We start from the raw sequence: 26,500 nt of genomic DNA on the forward strand, positions 1-26,500 counted from the left end.
TCTCTGTACCCATCTTACCCAGTCATACCCAGCTGCTCCTGGACGCTGTGTGCTTCTCTCCCAAGAAGGTGGAGACGTTTCTGTCAAACCTCGACTCTGATTCCACAACCAGACCAGACGGCATTAGCCCACGGTCCCAAAATTCTGCTCCGCGATGCTATCTTTTTTCTTTTTCTTTTTTTTTTTGGATACAGAATCGAGGCTCGTGAAACAGCTAACATTTATCACACAAACAAATCAAACAGACAAACAAACAAAGTATATAAAAAGGGGAGCGGTAGACAAGATGGGGAGGGAAGGGGAAGCACATAAACACAACATTTGAGAGCAGGGACATCGGGAGATGTGTGGGAGGGAGAGGGCTTGGGTGGAGGCGGCATGGGAAGGGGGGTGGGGGGGGGGGTGGGGGAGAAGTATAAACACAAGGACACCAAGGACTTCCAGGAAAGAAGTTGGTATTTCAAAAAAGTGGATTTGGGGTGAAATTAGCGGGGGTAGACAAGATCAAGGTTTTGGATGGTGGAAGACAAGAGATGGTGGTGAACAGCTGTTTTAAAGACCTGGAGGGAGGAGTGGGATTGAAGAGAGTGAGGGAGTTTGTTCTAGAGGTGGGAGAAAAGAGGAATGAAGGAGTGAAGGTGAGCAGAGAGTCTCGATTTTGGCAGTTTAACCATAAGAGGGTTGCAGGCAGATCTTGTGCGACCTGGAGGAATATTTGGGGGACAGAGCCCAGAGAGAGCTGGAGGAGCAAGGCCGGAGAGGAGTCGGTAGAAGACAGAAAGACCACCAACCTGCCTGCGGTGAGTAAGTGAAAGGCCCTCGGAGGTAGCTTCATCGCGGGAGATTCCAATGATTCTGAAAGCTTTGGTTTCAACAGCGTGAAGACGAGATAGGTGTGAGGCAAGAGCACCAACCCAGAGGGTAGAGCAGTATGCCATTGAGCTGCGGATGAAAGCCTTGAATGTGGTAAGGAGCTCAGGTGTGCCAAGGAAGGACTTCGCACGACGGAGGATGCCCAGTCGGCGACTGGCTTTGGAGGCCAGATTTGAAATGTGGTTTTCCAAGGAAAGATCATGGCAGATAGTGAGACCCAAAAGCTTGAGTGACAGACTTCTTGGTGAGGATTATTCCGAAAGTGGATGGGAGGGTTGTCCAGTCGGTCTTTTCGGAGAGACATCGTAAGAGTGTGAGATTTGTCAGGATTGAAAGACATGTTCCACTTGTTTGCCCAGTCTGTGATTTTGTCCAGGTCTGCAGAGAGTGACGAGGCTGCAGACTGCCGATCTGAGGGATGAGGAATGGAGCGGCAGAGAGTGGAGTCATCAGCAAAGAGATAGAGAGGATTTTCAAGAGAGTCGGAGAGATCATTAATGAAGACCAGAAAAAGCACAGGGCCCAGAACACTGCCTTGGAGAACTCCAGCCTGAACAGGAAGAGGAGATGAGAGAAACCCATTCAGGGCCACACATTCACTCCGACTACAGAGGAAGTCCGCCAGCCATGCGTGGAGATTTCCATGGATACCATAGGAGGAGAGTTTGGTGAGCAGAGCAGGGTGCCAGACCGTATCGAAGGCACGTGATATGTCAAGGGAGACAGCTCTAACTTCCTGTTTGGCATTGAGGACCTCCATCCATTGTTGAGACAGCAGAAGCAGCATGTCCAGAGTAGAGTGACCTGGTCTGAAACCAAATTGATGATCAGAGATCAAGCCATTGGAGAAGAGGAAAGATTTCATATCCGAAGCAATGATGGATTCCATGACTTTGCTGATAATTGGGAGAAGGCTGATTGGTCTATAGTTGCTAGGATCTGTTTTTGCACCTTTTTGTGTAAAGCGGTGATGTTGGCTGATTTCCAAGCAGATGGCAGATGACCTTAAGCAAAAGAGAGGGTGAAGAGAACAGGGAGAGGGAGCGAAAGAGCGGAGGAACAGGATTGTAGGACCCGTGGGCTGATGCCGCCAGGTCCAGTTGCAGAATCAGAGTCGAGGGTTGACAGAAACTTTTCCACCTTGTCAGGAGGAAATGACACAGCGTCCAGGAGCAGCTGGGTACGACTGGGTACGGTGGGTACAGAGAGGGATGGGTTTGGGACACAAGATTTAGAGGCAAACACAGAGTTGAGGCATTCAGCTTTTTCACGTGCGGAGTCAGCTGTGTAGCCGATTGAGGTAAGGGAGGGGATGGTTTGGGAACAAACACTAGAAACAGATTTGACTAGACGCCACCAGGATTTGGAAGAGGGAGACAGATAAGAGAGTTCGGTCTTGAGAACGGAGAGATATTGTTTCCTGGCTCTCCTGAGGGTGGACACACACTTGTTTCGGGCTTTGCAAAATAAAATGAGATTTCCTTCCGTTGGATTGGCTTTCCAGGAGACGAAGGCAAGTTGTTTCTGGGCAACAGCCTCACCACAAGATTCCGTGTACCATGGACGGTTGGAAGGGTATGACAACTGAAGACGAGATGGGATAAATCTGTGCATGAGAGAGAGCAATTTACTTTGGAAGAATTCCCAGGATGAGTTGATGTCAGAGGCGGTAGAGATGGGAGACCAGTCCAGATGATTGATGGCTGCTTGAAGACCGTGCCAGTTGGCCTGAGTGAAATGCCAGACTCGTCGACGCTGAGGAGGCTCCCTGAGAATGTTCAGAGAGATGTCCACTTTAACAAGCACATGATCAGATCAGCCGATTGGAGCAGAAGAGCAGCAGACATTTTCAGGGAAGTTAGTCATAACCAAGTCCAGAAGAGAAGATGCTCCGTTGACTGAGATCCGGGTTGGGAAATTGACAGATTGTGTCAGTCCCAGTGAGTCGCAAAAGTCCTTTGCTGAGGAGCCATGGCTGGTGAAAGAAGTACCCACACCCAGCCAACTGGCATGGTGACAATTGAAATCACCACATATGAGGAAGAGAGAGTTGGGATGAGTCGATAGAAGTTGGTCCATATTATCAGACAGTGAGATGTAGATGGAGTCATCACTGTTTGGTGGACGGTACAACACACATATGAACAAGAGGTGGGAGCGAAGGGGAAGCCGTAGCCAGAGGTATTCCTGGGGGTGAGGTGGAGAGAGGGCAGTGCAGGGCGAGTGAGAAAGAGAGTTTTTGATAAAGATAGCAACCCCACCTCCAGGACGAGGCTCAGGTCTATCATACCGGTGGAGGGAGTAACCCGGGAGAGATACTAAGGAATCAGAGACATCATGAAGGAGGAAAGTTTCTGTTAAGCAGATCACGTCTGGTTTGTGAGAAGCAACCTGTATGGAGAGATCAGTTAAGTTTGAACGAAGGCCCCGGATGTTTGAGGTCCATACCATTTATGAAGAGGAAGGGGGAGCATCGGATACAGAACAGGGGGGGGGGGGGGAGGGGTAGGGTAAGATGTGGAAGAGGAGGAAGAGGTCGGGAGAGCTGTTGAAGGTGTGTCAGAGATTTCAGAATAGCTCGGAGATATGGAAGGATGGGGCGGACAAAAGGTTTGATGGTGATTGGGTGAGGCACAGTGAGGTGTTATTTGAGGAGGGGGAAGAGCGAGGCAGAACGTTGGGGGAGATGGAGGTGAGAGTTGGAAGGGGGAAGAAGTGGGGAGGACGCTTTGAGGAGGAGGGGTGAGAGGGGGGAAATGGAGAAGAAATGAGGATGGGGAGATTTGAAGGGGAGGGGTGAGGGGGGAGTTTATGAGGGGAGGGGTTAGGGGGGAGTTTAGGAGGGAAGGGACAAGCGGAGGGATTTGAAAGGGATGGGAGATGGGGGAGATTTGGAGGGGAGGGGTGAGGGGGGATTCTAGGAGGGGAGGAGCGAGGAGGGGCCGAGGAGGGGAGGAGTGTGGGGGGAGTTTAGGAGGGAAGGGGAAAGGGGGGAGATTTGAAAGGGATGGGTGATGGGGAGCATTTGGAGGGGAGGGGCAAGGGGGAAGATTTGAAAGGGATGGGTGATGGGGAAGATTTGGAGGGGAGGGGTGATGGGGAAGATTTGGAGGGGAGGGGTGATGGGGAAGTTTAGGAGGGCAGGGGTGATGGGGAAGCTTTGGAGGGGAGGGGTGAGATTGGATTTTGGAAAGTGTACGATTAATGGGAAACGAACATTTATTGCAAAATGAGTTTCTTGTGACCTTCAAGTCAAAAATACGTTTAAGGACGCTGGAGGGGGGAGGGGCGGTGGAGTGCAGGCGAGTTCAGGGAATGTATGAAAGAGGCACTGTAAGACATGGAATTTTTTTTTGGAATGAATAGATTTGGTGAGCAAGTCAAAAGCAACCTTTTAAAGAAGAAGAAGAAAAAGGTGTTATAATAAACGACAGAATACAGTATTTCAGGGGAAAGTTTAAACATTTTAAAGTTTAACAGTGAAAACTATCTGGGGAAATGGGGGTGGAACACATGGTCGAAGAACGAACGAACAAATAAGAACAATGAATAAGAACAGAGAAGGAAATTTTTTTTGGTTTTTTTTTTTTTTTTAGTTGAGAGTTTAAAAAAGGAAGTATGGGGTGAAAAGACTGGGAAAAACAGAGAATGAAAGTAATTGGAGCATAATCGACGGACCGCTGAGAGAAAAACAAAGCCTCAAGGTAGGACACGGTACAACGCCTCAAAAGACACGACACGAATTAACACGATTTTCTATGCAGGTATGAAAGATTTACACCGAGAATCTTCCTAGCGACCCACTGTAGGTACACACACCATAAAATAAATACAGTTTTGACGAAAATACAAATGGGAACAATTACTTAACTTCGATAGCGTGGACAGCTTTGAAAAAACGTAACCTCGCCGGCATGACCGGAAGCGGAAATCATCTCACCCTCTTTCTGTTCTCTTCACCCTCTCTTTTGCTCAAGGACATCTGCCATCAGCTTGAAAATCAGCCAACATTACTGCTTTACACAAAAAAGGTGCAAAAATAAAAACTTGCAACGACAGACCAATCAGCCTGCTACCAATTATCAGCAAGGTCATGGATTCCATCATCGCTTCTGATATGAATTTGGATCAATTTGGATTCAGACCACATCACTCTAATCTGGACATGCTGCTTCTGCTGTCTCAACAATGGATGGAGGTCCTCAATGCCAGACAGGAAATCAGAGCTGTATTCCTTGACATATGTCATGCCTTTGATACAGTCGGGCACCCCACCATGCTCACCAAACTTTCCTCTTTTGGTATCTCTAGAAATCTCCACGCATGGCTTGCGGACTTCCTCTCTGGTCATAGTCAACGTGTGGTCCTGAATGGAATTCTCTCATCTCCACTTCCTGTCAAGGCAGAAGTTCCTCGAGGCAGTGTTCTGGGCCCTGTGCTTTTTCTGGTCCTCAGCAATGATCTCTCCAACTGTCTGGAAAATGCTCTCTTTCTCTTTTCTGATGACTACACTCTCTGCCGCTCCATATCTCAACCCTCATATCAGCAGGCAGCAGCCTCTTCACTCTCTGCAGACCAGATAAAATCACAAACTGGTCAAACCAGTGGAACATGTCTTTCAATCCTGACAAATCTCACACTCTCACAGTTTCTCTTTGTAAAGACCATCTGTACAACCCTTTGTAACTCAATATTTTGGGTCTCACTATGTACCATGATCTTTCATGGGAAAACCACATTTCCAAGGTATCGCCGACTGGGCATCCTCCGTTGTGCGAAGCCCTTCCTTAGCACCTCTGAGCTCCTCACCACATACAAAGCTTTCATCTTCAGCTTGATGGAGTACAGCCCTCCCCTCTGGGCTGGTGCTCCTGCCTCACACCTAGCTTGTCTTCACGCTGTTTTTAACTGTTGATTCATGCTGTTGAAACCAAAGCTTTCAGAATCAGTGGAATCTTCTGCAATGAAGCTGATTCTGAGGGCCTTTCACTCTCTCACCGCAGGCAGGTTGGTGGTCTTTCTGTCTTATACTGACTCTTCTCCGGCCTAGCTCCCCTGCTCTCTGTCTCCCAAATATTCCTTCAGGACGCACAAGATCTGCCAGAAACCCTCTGCTGGTGTAACTGCCAAAATAAAGACTCTGCTCACCTTCACTCTTTCATTCCTCTTTTCTCCCGACCCTCTGGAATAAACTCCCACACACTCTTCAATCCGACTCCGCCCTTCAGGTCTTCAAAACAGCTGTTTACCACCATCTCTTATCTTCCTCCATCCAAATCCTTGGTCTTTTCTACCCCCGTTAATACACCCCACATCCACATTTTTCAAATTCTGACTTCTTTTCTGAAAGTCCAAGTAGTGTCCATTTGTTTTATACCAGTTTATCCCCTCCTCCCCTCCCCCCCCCCACCCCCGCCAGCGCTCCCCCTTTCACAGATCTACCTATGTCCCTGTTTTCTGCTGTTGTTGTGCTTGTGTCCTTCGTGCTTCCCTCTCTCCCCACCTCGTCTCCCACTCCTTATATTTTATGTGTCTCTGTTTGTTTTTGTGTTCGTAAGACGAATGTGTGTATTCTTTGTTTGTGTGTTTGTGTATTCTTTGTGTAAGAATAAAATACAAGTACAGATACATTCAAAGTACACTACCCCAATGCCAGATAATTAAATATTCTCCAGCGCGGCATTGCCGGGGCGCCCTCGGCGACCAGCAATACCGCAGTGCAGCTCATAGAGACTGTATTCGGAGGGCGAGGTGTACAATAATTGATTGATTAATTGCATAATTAAAATCAATAAAAGATTATCATAAAATATTTTCTTAATCAATTGGCTAATAGCATAACTAAACCACTAGTGCTTCATCCGAAAATGTATCTTTTAGAAATCTAATTAAATAAGTCATTAATAAAAAAATTAATAATTAATTGATTAAATTATTAATCAATAAATCAAAAATATCCTTTATAGCCACATCACTTGGTCACTGTCATGTCCAAATATGAGCTTCCAAGCTCAAAAGGTGCCTGAGATATTGCCCAGATGAGAAAGAAAATAAATAAATCATAAATAATGAAAATAAATAAATGATAATCATAATTTAAAAAAATAATAAATCAATTGGCTCATAGAACACATAAGCCAACACCATTTCATCTGAATCTGTAACTAAAAAAAAAATTAATTTAGTCTTCAATCAAATAATTATTCGATTAATTGATTAATTGATTAATCAATAAATCAAAAATAGCCTTTGCAGCCAAATCACTTGGTCATTGGCATGTCCAAATATCAGCTTCCTAACTCAAAAGGTGCCTGAGATAATGGCCAGAAGAGAAAGGAAATGTGTAAGTACTTAATTAATCGCTAATAATTAAATAACTCATCAATTAATAATATAATTGATGAATCAAAAAACAAAAAATACCGTTTTTGACAATACTTGCTCACTATTGTGCCAAAATTTCAGGTTCCTCGCTCAAAGGATGGCTGAGATATCGCCCAGCCAAACAAGAAAACAATAAAGAAAACAAGAAAACAACCAGAGTGAAAACTCAGTACTCCCTTTCAGCGTGCGTCATTGCCGAGCCCCCTTCGGTGCCCTGCAATGACATTATGCAGTGCCTGGCGATGGCATAGGAAAGGAGCGGTGTACAAAAAGAAAATAAAGTAGAATTGTACTCAGCAGCACATCCTTTTCACTTCAATAACAGTTGGTGGTTGAATTCAGTCAGCTGATATGTAAATCCTATTCAAGTTTCAAGTCAATCGGATGAAAATTGAGGATTTTAGAAATTTGAAAAGGTTGTTCACCTTTGTCCTATGTTGACATATTTGGTGAAGTTTTGTGAAGATAGGTTTAAAATTGTGACCTGTAGGCATGTATAAGTGAGCGGACAGACAAACACACAAAACAAACATCTCTTATCTTCCCCCATCCAAAACCTTGATCTTTTCTACTCCCGCTAATTTCACCCCAAATCCTCTTTTTTGAAATACCAACTTATTTCCTGGAAGTCCTTGGTGTCCTTGTGTTTATACTTCTCCCACCCCCGCCACCCCCCTTCCCATGCCGCCTCCCCCCAAGCCCTCTCCCTCCCACACATCTCCCGATGTCCCTCACAAATGTTGTTTATGTGCTTCCCCTTCTCTCCCCATCTTGTCTACTGCTCCCCTTTTTATATACTTTGGTTCTTTGTCTGTTTGATTTGTTTGTGTGATAGATGTTAGCTCTTTCACGAGCCTCGATTATGCATACAAAAAACAAAAAACAAACAAAAAAAAACCCGGAGTGATCAACATACTTTTCAACATAAATAATTTTTGCCAAGTAACAAACAGACAGACAGACATGGGTGAAAACATTAGCTTCATCCATCTTCAGTGGCACAGGTAAAGATACCTGTTTTCAGTAACTCTTTGAGGAACCTCAGTTGAAACTGAGATTAATTGAGTAAGGTCATGCGACATGGAAAAGTTAAATGCACTAACACCGGGTGAGACCAAACTCTCGTTGAGACGGAGCTAAGTAGCTGCACGACATCCAACATTGATTTGCACTTTTATTTCTCCCTGTGTCTGTATACGAGTCTCAGTGGAGGTTAGGGGCAGAGGATAGTGGCAGTCAATACCTATCTTTTGTGACAGAGGTAAAAATGAAAAATAAATCACAGAACATAAAGGTTACTTCTTGACATTCGATGTTGAATTAAAAAAATACGTCACGTACCAGACTTAGGTGTTAATCCATCATCCTGAAATTGGAGACTGCAGAAATCATTTAGGAATCTTAGTTTTACCGCACATTCCTTTTTTTGCTTGCATTATTTTCATTAAATCATTATTTGTTGACTTTCAATTTCTTGTTCTGTGTGTTTATTAGTCCCCTACCAGTGTACACCAGAGGGGACTATAGGTTTGCATGCCGTCCCTCCGTCTGTCAGTCCGTCAGTCTGTCAGTCCATCAGTCCGTCACGCAAAGAACAGTTTTCCAGACTCTTTTTCTAAACGCTTCATGCTAATGATTTCAAACTTGGCACATGGTTTCCTCATGATACGTTACAGATCAAGTTCGAACTTCACGACGTTTCGATCATTTTTGACAAAGTTATGGCACTTTGAACTTTGGGAATTCTGATAATTCTGATGATCCTTAACGCAGTACCATTTTAAGTTTTAATTTCCTTTAAAAAAGATTTTCTCTGCAATAATAGGACTGATTGAGATCAAATTGTCACCGTAGGGGGGACTCGGTCTGTAGAATATCTTAATGGTAATTATGACATCACCGGTCACGTGGTTCGGCCGCCATATTGTTTTTCGTGAAAACACGAAAACCCCTTTTTCTCGGCAACGGCTGAACATATCGAGGCCAAAATTTGCAGGCAGAATCGCATACCCATGACGAACAAAAAAGTCAGCGAGCATGACGTCATGCGTCACATGGTTTTAGAGTTATGACGTTTTTAAGCATGAACCTTTAAAACTGAGCCCCTCCCTCATTTTTGATCCATCGAGGGGAAACTTCACAGATCTGTTCAGCATGTCAGTCTACTAAAATGTCCTTTTGGAATTTGCAATAGGGCACGTGGTTTGGCAGATATCGTTAATTAAACGAAAATATTTTTTTTAAAAGGATATCTCTTGAATCGCTAGTACCTCAGACCGTGAGTTGTTAATTATATAATTCACACAGTGCAATATGTGCAGGCTGCTCCACGGAGCGACCTTGCGGGCTTATCAACGAGGCGAGGTGTGACACACATGTGTCTCAGCATACCTCAGATCAAGTTTGAAAACCAGCATCAACTGTGCATAAATTTGCATATTCGATCATTTTTGACAAAGTTATGGCACTTTGAACTTTGGTAAGGGACATGTATTGCAGCGCAATACTCAGAATGCTTGTTTATTTGGGGGTTCGGTTAAACCCCCATTGTGTCCGTCCGTCCAGGAAAGGCCACGGGACCAACGTTTCCCTCGCGCGCCATACAGAGGAATGGCCATCGATTCGGCTCATAGGCCATGGAGTTAAGGCTCATTTGGTCATCCGTCGTGCTGTCGTCTTCACCACAGGGTCGACGTGACAATACAATCACAATATAAGCCACTTTAGTGAAGTAGGTTCTCACACGATGACTGAAATAGGGGTGGCTACTTCGAGAATGGGAGGACTCCATTGCACCTTCTGAAACCTGCATGTGGAGATAAAAACCAATGACACATACACACACACACACACACACACACACGTGCGCACACACACACACACACACACACACACACACACACACACACAATTGCAAAACCCTGTCTCCTACTGTGCGGCGGAAGGGCTAATTATTGGATCCACTTCCGGATCTTCACCAAAATCTAACCAGTACGTCCTCGTCAAACACGTGACCTGTCAGTAGGTGATAAATGTTGCTTCTGGGACACCTCCGTTTAACATGGGAAATCCCTATCTAATGTCATTTACCCCCCTGTCTTTTTCAAAAATCATAAACACCTCTATTTCTCCCTCTATGAACCTATAATCCTTCTCACCTTATGAACCTATAATCCTTCTTGCCTTATGAACCTATAATCCTTCTCACCTTATGAACCTAAAATCCTTCTCACCTCCACTCTTTAGTCTGGCTCATACTTGGTTCTATCATTTATGGCGAAACATTGCATCATCTTTTGTTGAGCCAGTTGCCAACGTGGCACAGGAAATGACTCAGCCTTGCCAATGACTCAGCCTTGCCTATAAAGGCTCTAACCACACCTTGCTTTTTTAAACACACGTTATGTTTCTCTGGAGGATGGAGGATGAAGCTTTATCAGAAGACAGGTAAGTTTTTTTGTTCTCACGATTAATTATTCATTGTCTTATATGGAACATCATTAACAGCCTCTCAATAATTATTGTTTTTTCTCTTTTTACAGTCTATCTTTATCAAAGCTGGTGATTGATGTTGAAAATGAAGCCAATGATTATCACCAACAAAGGGAGGATTTGAATGAAACGCTTAAAGAATTCACTGAAGTTCGGAGGGGTCTTCATAATGAGATGGTTGAATGTTTGAACAGCCTCTCTCACTCATTAATATTACCCAAAGCTGTCTCTACAAATGAACAAATGACTGACAACGAATTAAACACCTTGTTTGGGATGTTATGTGAGAGGTAAGATATATGATTAATTCTTCACAAACTTTGATACTGTGTGTATGTGTGTTATTAAACGGTTTGGTTGATACTTGGATACTGTCTTGCGATTTTGATATCACCAGTGAGTTGGTATTTAAATGTCAACTGTTTGTTTTATTTCAGCATTAAAAGCCAACCAAACAACATGAACTTTGATGATGAAACCAATGATTATCACCAACAACGGGAGGATCTGAATGAACCCCTTACAGAATTACCTGGAGTTCCGAAGGATGATGATAGATCAATAGCAGAGATGATAGTTGGGAGGAGTGTCAACTCATTTCCTGCCCATGTGAGTTTAAAATTTCCATCTTACAATGTGTGTATGTGTGTGTATGTGTGTTTGCTGAATTATAGTAAGATACTGCTTCGATGTGATTTGATAATGATGATCTAACGGATTTGTGTGTGATATTTGGGATATGGGCGAGTACTGTTGTTAGTTGACTTAATTTAACATCCCTTTTGTGCCTTGCAGCCACAACCAATGCAATTTTTATCACCCTTGGCCAAACAGCCAATAGGCGTGAAGGTGTTGGTGAAGCCAACATGGGAGACAACATTCTGTTGGACTGCCTTGGAAGAAACTGAATTCAACTCATTTCCTGCCCATGTGAGTTTAAAATTTCCATCTTACAATGTGTGTGGTATAAATGGAGTTTCTCATTTATGGTCTTAGACTGCCCTCGCGTGGCTCGGGATGGCACGGCAGGCAAATACTGTGTTTGGTGAATTTAATTTAACATCCCTTTTGTGCCTTGCAGACACAACCAATGCAATTTTTATCACCCTTGGCCAAGCAGCCAATAGGTGTGAAGGTGTTGGTGAAGCCAACATGGAGGACAACATTCTGTTGGACTGCCTTGGAAGAAACTGAATTCAACTCATTTCCTGCCCATGTGAGTTTAAAATTTCCATCTTACAATGTGTGTGGTAAAAATGGAGTTTCTCATTTATGGTCTTAGACTGCCCTCGCGTGGCTCGGGATGGCACGGCAGCAAATACTGTGTTTGGTGAATTTAATTTAACATCCCTTTTGTGCCTTGCAGACACAACCAATGCAATTTTTATCACCCTTGGCCAAGCAGCCAATAGGTGTGAAGGTGTTGGTGAAGCCAACATGGAGGACAACATTCTGTCGGACTGCCCTGGAAGAAACTGTATTTATACCACATGATACCTTGGAAGAAACTGAATTTATGGAAGAAACTGAATTTATACCTCGTGAAAAATGTTTTATTATAATTTTTATGTTTTTAATGTTATTTAATAATTTTGATATTATTCGCTTTGTCCAGAATTATTTAATTCTTAATTATAAAAAGAGAATAAAGGAAAAAAGATGGGAAGGTGCGTCCCCCACCCTTGATCCCCCCTCATCCCACCCCTCCCCTCCCTTGTGTGTGTGGGGAAGGTGGGGGTGGGATGAGGGGGGATCAAGGGTGGGGGCGCACAGGGGTGGGGGATGATGGGTGTGGTCTGTGTGGGTGTGGTCTGTGTGGGTGTGGTCTGTGTGGGTGTGGTCTGTGTGGGTGGGGTCTGTGTGGGTGGGGTCTGTGTGGGTGTGGTCTGTGTGGGGTGTGGTCTGTGTGGGCGGGGTCTGTGTGGGCGGGGTCTGTGTGGGTGTGGTCTGTGTGGGCGGGGTCTGTGGGCAGGGTCTGTGTGGGCGGCGTTTGTGCGTGGGGTCTGTGTGGGTGTGGCTTATGATTTTTATTTATTTATTTAATTTTTTTATTACTACTAATTAAAATATAACCACCTTTAGAGGCCATTTTTCCCCGCAAAGCGGGGGTTGGCCTTTTTCGGGAACCGTGGTTGTTGTTTTTTGGTCCCCTTTTTGAAGCGATGTTTTACGGCCGGATGCCCTTCCTGACGCCAACCATTTTTGCCGCCTTTAACGACAAACAGGGAATTACCAGTGAACTGGTACTCAATTAGCCGACCTCGGAAGGATGACAGGCTGAGTCAACCCCCCTGGCGTTAATTCAGCGATCGACCGGGATTCGAACCCAGGATCCTGGGATCCTAAGCCGGCACCCTAGCCGCTAGCCCAACACCAGGGTTGAAGTTTATTACTACTAATTAAATTAGCTAATCTGGGTGGATGAAAGTATGGATGGTTGTTGTTTAATGAATTATCAGTTTTGTTTTTTGTAATTCTTGTGAGTAAAATGAACCCAAGATTTCTTCCCAATTCATCTGTATAATAATACCGTAAGGACTCGACTTTGTTATCCCTTTTACGGCGCACCCAGTGACCCGATGCCCACGGCACTAATGCATTTTCCATCTACGAACCGCGCTCTTTGTTTATCACGTACAGCCATACTCGAAAAATCTGAATTCGCCGACTTTGGGACCAAAAAGTATCCGATTAACGGCTGATACGACACCATCTTACGACACCATCGTATTGGCGTCTGCTGGGCGAAGGCGATGCGAGCCGTCCGCTGATTGGACAGTCGAGTGGTGTGATGGGTGGTGTGAACCAAATGGTCTTTATCGTCATTTTAATAAAGTTAAATGGAGTGACGCTTTGGAAACGTTTTTTGAAGTTTGAAGTTTTTTCGAATCGAAGTGAAGAAGTTTTTGAAGTTTTGATTTTGGAAACGTTAAATGGAGAAACAGTTTCACAGGAAGAGAATGCGATGCGATGAAGAAGAATCCATCTTTATTTTATTTTTTTGAACCACATTAAAGCTCCACGAAGTCAAGAATGTGAAACTACGTGAATGTAATAAAATAAAAATGTACATAAACGACACAGTTCTATGAAACAGTTTCACAGGAAGAGAATGCGATGCAATGCGATGAAGAAGAATCCATCTATTCCGCCATTTGTGCCGGTGTCATCGATGGCGGTGTACGCTAACCTCATCAGGTGGGTTTACCATAATTTCTTCCATATACTGTGATAACAACGAAGTGAAACCGATCAGCAGCCTATCAGTATCTGCTCTATTCACGGTGCTTAAGGTAATCCTTCAAATCATTTACGTTGACGAAGCATGGCATACGAGGCCCGTTCAAAAAGTTCACGGAACGACGTACTCTCAAAGGTCTGAGGCCAAAATGTTTGTTTTTTTCCCCCCTTACACAACGGAAACAACAACTGGATAGGTAGGGCCGAGGCCTACGCCTACGTTTCGCTCCTGCATCTGCCACCGTTCATGATTATCAAAGTAGGCTTTACCCTGTTCACGATAAGGTAGAAATCAGTGAGGTGTATACGAAGAGATAAAAGGATGGCATTGACTTCGAGACGGTACGTGATAGTTGGCTGCGGCTGGCTGATGCCACGTTTTTTTTTTTCCTAAGTGCCATGGATGCTGATGGGCATAATAAAGGTATCGGCTGATCTCTCATCGTAATATTACCTGATGGAAATGAACTGTTTCTTTGTTTGTCATTTCCTGTGCAATAATGTCAAATTGATGTCAGACATCCTTTTCTATTGACAGCTATGCTCCTTTTCAATGGCATCGTCTATTGATATGCATGTTCTTCTTTCATATAATTTTACACATGCACAATCAGTATTTCAACTCTTGCAGACATTGGAAAGGAAGTTGACTCACAGGCCAACTCTCTGGCTCAATCACAGGCCGACGCACAGGCGATGTAATTGTGAGTAGCATTTTTGCACAAGTGAAAATTGAAAATACACGTTTTTGGTATGTGGCTATGTTATTTAGTGTTTGTTTTGTCTCTAACAATATAAAATACAAAGTCAGGAGGTGACACTTTATACACAGTGTAAGTTGGATTCTACAAAGTGTCGCCTTTTTCTTGATTTTGTTCACACAAATCCAACCCACACCATATAATCTCATAAAAAATGGCCAGAGTGGTGCTATGCCGATTCCTATTACGAATCCATTCATTTTTCAAAAGTATATCGTAGCGTTGTCATTTAAGTAGATTGCAATAAATACGTTGTTCATATACGCACTCTTCATTCTCATCTTTCTTCCTAACTCTTACTCGGACAAGCAAATCCCCTATGCCATCCATAATGGTACACTCTATCCATACACCACATCCTCCCTTCCGTGGATGTTCCACGGGTTTCGGCTGGTATCATATAATTTGTAAGTCCAAGGCATAGTATCCATTACATCAACGATTTTGAATAATTCATTAGTCCATCTCTTTGTATAACCTTTCTCAAAATGACTTTTCCATCTGTATATTCTTACAATATCACCAACTTTGAACTTGGGCTTTCTCAAATTAATCTCCTTTTCATATTCTAATTTTGTAAATGTTTCCGATGGTTTTGATTTTGTTGATGAATGAACTGTATTATTGTAATTATCTACAATATCCTGAATAAAATACACCCATTGTTGAGAATCGAGTTGTGTGAATTTTTAATATAATTTCTCTTTTAAAGTACGATTAAAACGCTCAATAACAACTGCTTTTCCTTCATTAAAGGTGCTGTATAATTTAATACCCTCCCCCTTTAGAAATTTCATAAATATTTTGTTTTAGAACTCTGTTCCCTCATCAGTCCATAATTTCTTTGGTTTCCTTTTACTTTTATTAAATATTTGTTGGAAGGCTAACATTAAATTATCACCCTTTTTATTTTTTAAAGGAACAACCCAGGCATATCTACTCCTCAAATCAATAACGGTTAAAGCATACTTGTATCCCCTATCATTATTCAATTCAATTAAATCAGCGGACCAGATGTGGTCTGTGTCTTTTGAATAAACTTTCCTTCTTGTAAACTTTGTAATTATAGGTTTATGTAATTCATCAGCCAAAAGCTCCTCAGTCTTGATGACATCATTAGAGCCCAATAGTTTTTTGAGGGTGAATAACCAAGGCCAAGTTTCAATTTAGCATTTATCAAATTTCTCACAATAAACCTATCAACTTTCTCTCTCAACGTTGGATTTTGTATCAAAGACAAATTATACAACATTTCTCTGTCGGCTTTATGTTTTTCAGTCAACGTAGTGGTTTTCCCATAAGCAATATCATGCTTCATACACACTTCGTCAACCCTATTTGTAGGTTTAGACCAAGGTTTAGGATTGTCAGCCTCATCTAATCTTTTATCCAGGTTTGTTCCAGGACCACAGAAAGAATATCCAGGTAGATGTAGTTCCCCTGGAATTCCAGTTGTTGTAAATTTACTTCCTGACAAAAACTTTTGTATGTCTCCTCCACTTTTAGGAGAGATTAATTGGCACTTTTTAGAGCCACACACTTGACATATTCCTTTTTGATAAAATCTATTATTTTTAGCTTTAACAAAGGAGATATTTTTAGATTTAGTTTTCTTTTTACATTTGAGACAATAACTCATATTTATTTATGAGAAAAAGTCCTACATAGTGCCAAAGCCTTTTGGGTTTTCAACATATACATTTCTATCTTGATTTTTAAAACATAAAGAATCCTTAGGAATGCCTTCACTCTCTCCTCCATTTATTTACAAATAAAACTAACTAAAGTCAATAACACCAACATCATCCTCCCTCTCCTCCTTCTCCCTTTCATCCTTCTCCTTTTTCTCCCTCTCCTCCTTCACCCTTTCCTCCTTCTCCTCCTTCTCTCTTTCCTCCTTCTCTTCTTCAACTCCTTCCTCATCCCTTTCTACCCTTGAGCTTGAGCCCCAAAGAATATTATACATATACTCATCTGGATTTTGAGATATTCTTGTATCTGTAATTATTTTCCTCATAATAGGATACCAATAAGATTTGTTGACGATTTCTAAAAGAGTTTTATATTTCATAACTTTGAGAAATTCATTTTTATTTAATATTTTAAACAAGTCTCTATTTGTGGGTTTAGCAATATCAGTATAAGGCCAGTTTTTAATGACAAAATTTCAATGTATATGCTCCAAATCATAAGGTATGTAATACCGAGCACCCTTTTCTTGTAGGTATCCCTGAATACAAAAATTATAATTCTCTTGTAGTCTTTTTCCTGCCATTTATGTATCAGAAATATATGTGAGATTAATATTATGACAGGTAATACCACCCCATCTTCCCACTACCAAATCGGTTTGTATTCCTCGGCTTTCTATCCTTATCTCATTATCTTCCTTCTTTGTCATGCTAACCATCGCTATACTATCATATATTTTTCTTTTCTTAAAATCATGTATTTGTTGTTTACTAATTGTACTTCCACATAAATCCTTATCCTCGCCAAGCGGATAATATTCTTCTTTACGAGACTGATTCAAATCATGTAGGTCTTCCAAGTTTATTGAAAAATACCAATTATACCCTAAATCAGGCATATCATACCCCCATTTATTAATTCGCATATTAACTATATGTCCTTCTTTATAAAATTCAATTGTAAGCAGGAAGTCAAATTCAATGAGGAAAGGTGTATGGTCAGTATAACCAGGTGTTGTGGTTGTAAATTTTACTTGTTTAACAAAACGTGCTGTTTTATTTAAAAATATATATTGTGATAAATCACTGAATCTAATTAAGTCATTCGCATCTGTAGGGTTTGGATAATTGATAAATTTATAAGTATTCTTCATACTAGGGCATGCCCGTACTATATATAAGCTAGGACGTGCCCGTACGTGGGTGCCCGTTCCTTGCCAAAAAAAAAAAAAAAAAAAAAATTGTGTAGGGGTGTGTGTGTGTAAACATCCTAGGGCGTGCCCGTACGTGGGTGCAAAAAAACATGCGTGCAAACAACAACAACAAAAAAAAACTTTGAAACCACGTGGCAGTAACGACCACAGACCCCCCCCCCCCCCCTCTATTTACATGAATGGTTTGGTCCATTCGCAACGACCACAGAACCCCCCCCCCCCCTCTATTTACATGCAATGGTTTGGTCCATTCGCAACGCCAAAGCGAACGGCGAACGGCTAAATCGCCATAGCTCGGTAAGTACTTGTCCGATTAATTTAAAACCTTGAAAAGGCACATCCTCGGGTCCCCAGCAATATACCTGGCAAGTTTAAAGTATATCGGACCCGTGGTTGTCGAGAAACAGCGGTCACAGACAAACAAACGTACAAACGTACAAACGTACAAACAAACACACAGAGATTACTGGAATTATAGATAGATTAATATTTTTACTTGTACTATATTTTTGTCCTTCAGCCTGTGCCTTTGTGTAATAATTTGATAAATCAATATCCTGAGAGGATTTTCCAAAGATAGAACCATCTTTTCTGACATGAGTCATTTATATTAGATTAAAAATGACATCATAAAAATTTTCATTATTGTTGAGTTGAAATAATACATATAAACATAATTGACCACAACATTTAGAATTAATTTCTTGAACTTGAAATGTTTGATAAACACCATTCTGTAAGAATTGTATTACTTCAACAGGCGGTGGCATACCATAACTATCAAAATAATATTTATCCTGACTATTATGAATACAAACCCAATGAGAACCATTCTGTGTGTCTAAATTCATAATAATATTCTTTGTATTCTTATTTATATGTATTAATTCATCTCTCATACAAATAACCACATTATCAATTTTTTGTGTTTTACAATACTTAGCTAGTTCTATATTTGACGTTGTATTCTTTCCAAATTGTTTAAACCATTTATCCATTTATTTATGAGAAAGATACAATCCATTACCCCGTTTAGTTAGTTTAACACCCGCTTGAGCGATAGAGGAAAGCATATCTCCAACCAACAATCTAGCTTTATCAGGTAGACTTTCAAGTTTTTGAGCAAAATCTACAATTACACCACTTCCACTAATTTGTTTCTCCAACTCCTTGTTATGTCTTTCCAATTCTTTTTGAGCTTTTAGTTGTGCCTTCCTTTCGTTAGCAGTTTTTACCGCTGCTGAAATACCACCAGTCAATGCTCCCGCCGCACTTAAACCAGCAAATAAAGGAATTAGAAACGGGAAAAATCCTCCTCTTGACTCGTTTATTGAATATTTCTTTAACATAGGTTTTGTCATTTTAATTTTAAGTGATCCAGCATCATTTAGTGTTTTCACCTGCTCTCTTGTGAGTAAAACATCAATTCTTACTGCTCCTTTTCTTTGAAATGTATAAACATTAATAATACAAGGCTTTTGATTTTGAATACAAGATGTTAATTTATCAAGATTGATTTGATTAACATATACCCCTACCATTTATTTATGAGAAAAAACCAATGTGATATTAATCATAACACCATTATCTGTATTAATCTGTAATTCTGTTTCCTCCAAAAGCAAACAATAGACATCAACTTCTTCATTCTCTCCTCTTTCAATGTACAGTAGTGACCCCTAATTCCGAACGCCGCTCATCTCGAACTACTCTAATTCCGAACTGTAAATTCGAGAAAATTTTGTCCCTAATTCCGAATGTATTTCTATAACCGAACCGCCAACATAGCGTTAGCGTCGTTCATATTTCCCGCCGCGAGCGTCGAGATTTTGAAGGCTTTGAAGAACCTATTGTGCCTGCTATTGTAGCATTGGGTCAGTCCATGGGCTTGGAGGTGAGTGAAGAGGATGTGGAGGAGTTAGTGGAGGATCTCAACAAGGAACTCACCACAGAAGAACTTCAGCACCTCCACAAGATGCAGCAAGAAGAAGTGGCAGTGGAAATTTATTCAGAGGAGGAAGAGGGAGCTAGTGGTAACATTTCCAGTGCTGAAATTAAAGAACTGTGCTTCCATTGGTCTAAAACACAGGCCATTGTTGAAAAGTGGCACCCTAATAAAGCAGTGGTTAACAGGAGCATTAACTTGTTCGGTGACAATGTGATTGACCACTTCAGAAAAATTAAGAAAAGTCGCCAACACCAGGCAACTTTGGAGAGGTGGTTCTCTAAAGAAAGCAAGCCTAGTGAGCCCCAACCCTCTACAAGTGGTGTTAAGAGACAACGAGAGCAAACACCAGAAGCACAGTCATCTGATGTTAGCTTGGAAGGTGCCTCACCTTCCAAGCAATAAAACCCTCTCCCTCCTTCCTCCTCTCCAGCTTCCACATGCACCATCAGAACTCTCCACTAAGGTAAATGCAGTTATTTTCATGTTAGTACATTTATTTCTTGTTTTTATTATTATTATTATTTGATATTGAGGGCATTTACTCATCTTATTATACCTTGAATCATGTGTATTTGCAGTTAACAGTGTCTTGATAATGGATTTTTGGGGTCCAGGAACGGATTAATTCACTTTCCATTATTTCTTATGAGGAAAATAGTTTCTAATTCCGAACTTTTCCCAATCCGAACTGCCGCTGGAACGAATTAAATTCGGATTTGGAGGTCCCACTTTATAGAGAAGTATGCACTCCATTCGACTTTATAGTTTCCTTTTGAGAACTCAGGTCAATTGCGTAGATTGTATAAAGTTTTTGAAATGCAACCATATCCAAAATAGGATCATTATTACTGTTGCTTTCACACACCTTTTGGTAGGACTTGTAGGCTTCCGCATAATCATTTTTTTCCCAATCAATTTCCAATCTATCTCGCGGGTAAAATGTGCCATCAAGAGAAACCCGAAGTTGTTTCACCTTAGCATTATCACTCAGCGCATTATTCTTATCAGTACCTTCATCTCCATCTGGTTTCTTAAAAATGAGCCATAGGTATCGTGGTTTTCCTTCCAGAACACCTAAATTCCAAGTGTAGGAAGTGTGTTCCAGTTTAACATGTTGACATCTTCTTTTAAGGTATGATACATTTAGCGCTTTCTTTGAGTTAAGTCTTCTATTCAACATCTCTTCCGTTTTAAGATTAGGAGTATATTCACTAATATACCAACACATATCATTAATAACAAATTTATTATTTTCACCAAAAGCATTTTCAACCCCAAAAAGCAACCTATTTACATTATCATTCCTTTGTAGTTGAAATCTAATTTTAAGACCATACAAAACTTTGTCATAATCACAAAATCCAAATATACCTTTGAGAGGTACTGCTACGGTAAAACTATTCTCTGCTTTTGCGTCATCATTATACATTGCCTTCCTTTGACTATAACCAGGGTCTGCGTTTGTACCCATTGACATATCAGGAATAAAACCTTCAACAGCTCCCTTACCCATTCTATCACTAAACGAATATAGTGTAAATTTCATCATTTCAGATGTAGCAGAGACATAATCAACCGCTTCAACCTCTTGTGTTCCAATATACAGGCGGACACTATCAAACATTTTCCAGAAGAAATCATTTATGAGTGTAGCATTAGTATTATTCGCAGCCTTAGTGAATTTAAATTTACACAGCAAGAAACTATCAGCTATATTCAAGTAAGTTTGTTGATTATTTATTTCAAAACTTTTTGTTCCGTTTGAATTCCAGTCTGTTCCTGTTATAGCATTTACCTTAAAATAGTCTTCCTTTTTGGTGGAGTTTGAAATGATAATCGTATCATCCATATCATAGATACTACCAATCGCTTCCATACTTGTATTTATATAGCATTAAAATTGTTGAAACCCTGACCCAAGTATTTTAATGATTTTTTGTCGTTCTTGTGAAGATAGTTGAGTTTTACCTTTTTTAATTTCTTTGATTGCTTGTAATTTATGAGACTCCTTTTGAGCATCTTTTATACTCTTTATAGCACCCGCAACTGAGCCCACGGCTGAAGCAGTTGAACCAATTAGGTCTTTATGTTTAAGGATGGTTGAACCAATACCCATTAGAGTATCAATTATCCCATCTCCTTTATTTCTAAATTGATGTCCCACACCCCGTTGTCTCTTTGGTTTATAGTATCCTCTACCAAGAAACATACCTTCACCCTTATAATATGGTGAAAGGAACATCCCATCCCCTGTAATTATTTTATATTTTCCCAACTCGTGTTTTCTCACAATAACCATTGTTTATTTATTGAAAAACTTCACGGAGGTGAATTCTGATGGATATAATTTCATCATTAAAGGATATCATACGATTATCTTGGTCGGTTATCCTAAAATTTACTCTGTATATGGTTTTTCCTGACACAGGTAAATAGACAAGATTTTTTGGTTCCATATTAAATTTATAACCAATCGGGGTTGAGTATGCGCTGAATGAAAATATTGTATTTGTTCTTATTCCATCGTTATAAGCACCATCAATCAAATCACAATGAATTAATACTGAATTTATACCAGAGGATATTTGAATGACATTATCACTGTAAGACGTCCCGTTAGTTTCAATCTTTTTTGAAGAGAAACCCAATAGCTCTCTGAACGAATTTTCAATCGTGAAATCAACTTTATAATTATTTTTAAGTTTAATAGTTGATTTTGAAGTGTGTTTTTGAATATCTATTACAATATTTTTTGGTTCATCACCTTGTTCTTTCATAAGGCGAGAGACTTCTGAAGATATTTGAGAAATCTCGTAAGCTCCGGGTGAAACGGTTATAGTTTTATATCCACTTCCTGGATTATAACTAAACTTGTTGTTTTTCTCTGTGATATTAAACAAGGTATTATAAGTTTCCATCGACAATAAAGATGCCTCATATTCTTTTGTGGGGTCAAGTTGTAGTGGGTAAGGGAATGAAGCTGTGTAATCACTCGTGGTGAAATTAAAACGAAGAATTGTGCTTCTCATCTTATTTAATATCTAATAAAATATCTTTGTATTGACATTTATTAATTATTTTCATATTCATCAACTGATCTAAAATGGCGGATGCTTCATTAAAACAATTGTTGTTTCCAGCCTTCTTACTACCTAACAACAATAATAACCTATTAACTAATTGTGATGGGTCATTTGGAAGAAAACTAACACCCGAACCAAGCTTACTTAAAGCATCAATAATATGTTTCTCCTTCTCATTCTTCTTACTTTTACCAGCAACAGAAACTCCATAATCAAGTGCGTTTAGCAACTCAATATACTCTCTATCTTCCTCTCTTTCCATATCAAGCGGTTCATCAAAATAAGGTGAATTAGCATGTCCATCTTTTGTTAGAAGAAACATTAATCTTGGGGTTAATTCAACATTTGGTTGGTCAGAACTTAAGAACACCAATTTATCATTAAATATCAATAACTTTTCTTTCACAAGATGGAACTGTGTTGGTTCTTCTGTTGGAATGAGACCTGCTCTGGTTTTTGAACCCTTCAAATATTCATTGTTTTGAAGAGCTTCTACAATATAATTGGAAAGTTTATTTACCTTCTCAAGATGCCGAAATGATCCTTCATCATCATATTCTAATTCTCCAAGTTCTTGCTCTGTCATTTGACTAAAATCTTTGAGCATTTGAAATTTTTTCGGAGTAAATTCTACCGTGGGAACTGTAGGTGAAATCGTTTGTTGAGTTTTTAAAAGTGGTTTAAAAAATTTCTCTTGTTTTCTTTCAAAGGCTTCTTCACCAGTTAGTTTCTGTCTCCTTTTCTTCTTTATGTCTTCCTGTTGCTTTACAACTTTTGAAACCAACTCTTGATGTTCTTTAAACTTTCTTACTCTTTCTTTGGTATTCATTTTCTGTATTTATTTATTGAAAAATATCATTTAGTATCTCATCTTGTTTCACAACAATATATTTATATTTTCCAATCGTGTGTTTCATATAATTTTCAAATTCCTTCTTACTACATAATGTAGAACAATTATCTCTCCAAAAATTATTTGTATCTTTTGAATTTAACTTAAATAAAATAAAAGTATTAGCATTGTTTCTTATTGAGCGCCGAGGAAGTTGAAAATATGACTGACTAAGATAAATACAATTACAAGAAGAATGTCTCCCTCTTGTATAGTAGCTATCCATTACTGTTTGGTTTCTCTCATGAACACAATCATCAAAGATAACGAGGTTCTTTTTTGATTTATCTAAATCTTGGGGTGAAGGTATATCATCCGTATTATCACTGAGAATACAAGTTATGGGTTTTGGTTTCGGTTTTGATTTCTGTGTATCACAAAATAATTGTATTATATCTTCAATATTATAATCATTTAGTTTGTTTTGAAGTTTAAATAAACCTATAATGTCTTCCTTCTTAAGACCCGCATTAAAACCCTGTGAGAGTAGTTGATACTCGGGTTGAAAACTTGACTTTGTAAAAATTATTAAATTATCATAATCTAAAAAATTAGGGCTGAGGAGCATCTTTAAGAGCAAACAGGTTTTTCCACATCCGCTTGAACCGACTATTAGACATCTCAATGAATTTGGAAGATTTTTATGGTTATTAAATTTTATCTTATTTTCCCAAACGGGTAAAAAATCATTCATTTATATATTTGGAAAACAAGTCATCTAACTTTTTTTGAGTTTTTTGAGAAACTCTATATTTTATCCTGAGTTCAGGTTTAATTTCAAAATAATCCATTATTTTGTTTATATAGTATCTTGTATTAACATTTCCATTAAAATTATTTTGAATAATAAATATCATTAAACCCTTATACATTTCCTCAATACAAATAGTCTCTTCCCTTGTAAGAAATGGTGTATTATCACCATAATACTTAACATTCATCTCTCTTATTAATCTTGTAAAGTAATTCATTTTTGGTTCTAATTTAAAAGAGTTATATATTTTTCTTTATTTTTTATTATCATTAATTAGAAGATAATCACAGAAAATACATTGTTTATATGCTTCTGATTCTGTATTAAGCCCCACTCTACCACAAGCCGGACAATTCTCTAATTTATCATATGGAGAGTCTGGAAATTCTAAATATCCTTCAGAATTTATCATATTTATAAAGTAAAATTATACTTAAAACAAAGTGCCTTTTTTAGAGGCTTTTTTAAAGATGAAACTGTGCTTAAAGTAAAACACCTTTGAGCTTTTCAACTCGTTTTATGTATATAACTTTACTTAAACTAAACGCAAGTTTATTAGCTAATAAATACAATGTTTCAAAACACAAAAGACAAATTTCAATCAATCTCTACTTCGGTGGAAGATATAAAAAAATATGTCAAAGATGTTAAATTGAACAAAGATAAATATGGAAATTTTTGGATTAAACCCATAATGGAGAATAACATGTGTCCTTTTATTAAATTTACGGGACAAGCTATGTTGATTAATAACTCTATTAAAGTAAATTTGACAAAAGTTTCTCCACTACTACTAACAATTTACTCAAAGCTTGAAAAGGTCATTGATAAAGAAGCTTTGAAAATGAATGATAAGACCATCAACGATTCTAGAGGAAACATTTGTATATTCTTTAATAGACCCAAAGATGTGGGTGAAATTAATAATATGAATATTAGTGGTGAACTATCATTCCGTACTCTGATTATTAGAGATTATTTGAAAATAACATTTAATGTAAAAAATATTGTGGTTATTAGTTCTAATGAAAGAAAATATATAGATATTGATGGAAGTTTAATGGTATGTAAATGAGTGATATTAACAGTCAATACTCTGAGAGTTATTATACTGAGAGTCTAGGATCTGAAGATAGTTATGATACTAATAGTTTGTGTTCAAATGATAGTTATGAGAGTAGCTTTATTGATGACTCAGATAGTGAAATTGAAATTGATGAACTAGAGTATCTAAACTTTCTGGCTAATACATAGACGCTTTACTTTAAGTAAAGTTAAATACATAAAACGAGTTGAAAAGCTCAAAGGTGTTTTACTTTAAGTAAAGTTATATACATAAAACGAGTTGAAAAGCTCAAAGATGTTTTACTTTAAGTAAAGTTATATACATAAAACGAATTGAAAAGCTCAAAGATGTTTTACTTTAAGCACAGTTTCATCTTTAAAAAAGCCTCTAAAAAAGGCACTTTGTTTGAAGTATAATTTTACTATATAAATACATATGATCAAAGCAACGTATTGCGACGTTTGTGAACAAGAATATAAACAATACAAAAGACACCTTAAAACTAACAAACACACATTTAATCTACTTCACCTACTATCTCCTATTCAGAAGGAAACAAAACACTGTTCTGCATGTAATAAAAATATCCTCAAGAAAGGCTTCGAAATACATCTTAAAACAATTCTACATTTATCAAATTTTATCACAACTAAAAACTCTGATGGCGCATTCAAAGGACATATTAAAATAAGAGTCTTTAACTTCAAACCTCCTGAACCAGAGTCTATAGTTGATGCTGTAAAAATAGTTAAACCTGCTGTTCAAACGTTGATTGAAAAAACACTAAAATAAATGAAACCACTTAAATTTTATATGGGAGTAAAATTAGAAATGACAAAGGACGAAGGAGTTATAGATACACCATACATGAGAACTGAGCCACACTTTATATCTTCATATCAAGATTTTAAAACATCAGGAGTCTATGATGAACTTATTAAACAAGAGCAAGATGTGGACAATTCAATCGTAGGAAGTGGATTCAATATAGGAAAAATTATTTACATAGACATTCATATTCTTAAATCAGATCTTCTAAAAGCTTCTTCCTACATTGATTTACCCAGTGTTATCAAAAATAGAAAAGCAGTTATTAATATCA

General features: G+C 39.1%; 1 protein-coding gene across 3 annotated transcripts in view; it reads right to left on the minus strand.

Annotated features, from left to right (window-relative positions):
• The window catches only part of LOC144890722 (uncharacterized), an 86,035-nt gene that overhangs the window by 6,757 nt on the left and 52,778 nt on the right, over positions 1-26,500 (minus strand). The window contains exon 1 of one of the 3 annotated variants that reach the window (XM_078772363.1): positions 10,001-10,088. The exons of the other annotated variants lie outside the window; for them this stretch is intronic. The gene's annotated coding sequence lies outside the window, so the exon portion shown is untranslated. Of the gene's footprint in view, positions 1-10,000; positions 10,089-26,500 lie in introns of those variants that run through there. 3 annotated transcript variants of the gene reach the window in all.

This window comes from Myxine glutinosa, chromosome 2, assembly GCF_964187855.1.
Source record: "Myxine glutinosa chromosome 2, kmMyxGlut1.1, whole genome shotgun sequence".
In the NCBI taxonomy this organism is placed as follows: domain Eukaryota; kingdom Metazoa; phylum Chordata; class Myxini; order Myxiniformes; family Myxinidae; genus Myxine; species Myxine glutinosa.